The following is a 2,183-nucleotide window of genomic DNA, read 5'->3' as shown; positions in this document are numbered from 1 at the left end:
ACCAGTTCTTGAATCCATGCACCAGGCCTCTAGTATTGTAATAACTATTATGTGGTGCAAGGTGTGTACTTAGAACATGGGGAGGAGCACATTGTAAAGTATATGGTAGTCTAACCACTATTCTGTACTATACATCTAAAACTAATACAAAATAGCATTGAAAGTGCTCTGTAATGCAAAAACAAACAAAAATGTAAAATAGTCCTCAAGGCCCAAAACCTTGTAGAGGTAAAGAATTAGCAAGTTGCTCAGATATCAATTTTTGTGCTCACTTTGACAGCACATATACTAAAATTGGAACAATACAGAGAAGATTAGCATGGCCCCTGTGCAAGGTAGACATGCAAATTCTTGAAGCATTCCATATTAAAAAAACAACAACAACAAAAAAACCTTTCATCAATACATTTAATGAGTATATCTACATGTATGAGGTGCTTTTGCTAAGTGGATTGATAATAAGTCTTTCCAATATGTATGTATTGTGCTAAATTGGACCATAATGGACAACAGTATGTTGTCTCTGTAATGAACTAAAACTGTAGTCATGCTTACCAAACTTGAGATGCAGATTCTCTATCTTCAAATTCCTCATATCACCTGACTGCTTATCTGGTGAATGGATATGAAGGAATGACTGTGGATGATGAAATCATATTCTCCCCCCAAAAAAGATATTAGACCCACTCCTAAAACTGGGGCAGAGGGCTCATGGCAAGAGTACAAATGGAAGCTCAAGAAATGTCTTAATATAAAAAATTTTAAATCAATCAAACAGACTGTTAAAAAATGCTTTAGACACTTTTTTAACAAATATATTTTTTAAATTAGCTGAGAGGGTGAAATTAAATTTAGAATTTAGAATTTAGACAGTAGTGGAAAGCAAACTTTGAGCCTTAAGATGATAGTGTAAACTTTAACTGAAGACAAATAAGTATTCTAAAGGAAATATAAAACATCTAATTAATTAGTTGGGTATTTCATGAAGTAATTTGGAACCTCATAAGTCTGAAGTTTAAAGCAATTGGTGCTGGTCCAGAAAAATTTCCAACCCTGACTTTGAATCCCTGAGGAGGAAATGGAGGCTATCATTACAAAAGGTGTGGTTTTTTCTGGCCCATGATGGCAGCACAGTGTTAGCTGTACAAAAAATATTCAATGCAAAAATGCTGCAAACCATGCTGTTTTCTGTCTACGTATGAGGCATACTAGCCTGTAAACCTCTGGAATTAGTATGCATTAACTTGTGTTCATTAAAGCCAGGTATTTTGATACTGGGAATTTACTGGTGTTAAAAAATCATTTCATTTTCTGTATGACTGAAATCCTCCTGAGTAGCATGGCTATATGAGAAAAGTGCTCCTTTTAAAGATATTATCTGACCCAGTAGGAGATGTTGATTATTGATTGCTACAGGAAATATATAGAAATGTTTTAGACTATAACAATTATATTCAAGGGATCATACAACACTATAATATTACAGAACTTTGTTAAACAAACAAGTAATGCTCTTTTCAAAATAAAATAAACAGTAAAATTTCTCCTTGAGTTGTTTACTTCAGCAGTTCTCAAATTTTAAGTCTCAGGCCCCCACTATACTGTTGAAATGATTGAGGAGCCCAAAGAGATTTGTTTCTGTTGAGTTGTATAGATTGATATTTACCATATTAAAAATTTAAACTGATATTTAAAAATTTTTAACTATATGGTTATTTAAATACTATCAGTGCAATACATATTTTGCAGATATTTTTATAAAATATAATTATATTTTCAAAAAATAGAAACATGTTATTCTGCATTTTCTATTTTTTCATGTTTGGCTTAAGAAAAGGCAATGAGTTCTTAAATCTATGGCTGTATTTATTCTCTTGTATGCCACATGTCATGTAGCCTCTGTGAAATGAGCATAAAATGAGAGGGTTTTTTATAAAAAAACAAAACAAAACAAAACTAAAGGCCTGATTCACATATTTGTGCACCGGTGGGTACTTCAGCCCTCTTGCAATCCAAGACCCCACTAGTGCACAATTGGGGCCAGAGAGGGCTCCTAGGCATGTCTGGTCTATCTCGCCCATTCTGGATAAAAGCCAATCAGGGTCTGCCAGCCAGGAAGGAGCCATGGGAGGTCTCTAGGGCACATTCAGCCCATCTCGCCCAGTCCCTATGGGCTGGATCCC

General features: G+C 34.6%; 1 non-coding gene across 1 annotated transcript; it reads left to right on the top strand.

The window, feature by feature from the left end:
• Positions 1-264: 264 nt before the first annotated feature.
• Positions 265-371, top strand: LOC118709875. Its single transcript, XR_004985178.1, has one exon. It is a non-coding gene; the product is annotated as a U6 spliceosomal RNA (small nuclear RNA).
• Positions 372-2,183: the final 1,812 nt, after the last annotated feature.

The sequence above is a fragment of the Pipistrellus kuhlii genome, unplaced genomic scaffold, assembly GCF_014108245.1.
Source record: "Pipistrellus kuhlii isolate mPipKuh1 unplaced genomic scaffold, mPipKuh1.p scaffold_m20_p_1, whole genome shotgun sequence".
Classification (NCBI taxonomy): Eukaryota; Metazoa; Chordata; class Mammalia; order Chiroptera; family Vespertilionidae; genus Pipistrellus; species Pipistrellus kuhlii.
Note: the sequence above shows the minus strand (reverse complement) of the source record. Positions and strands in the feature narration are given on the sequence as shown.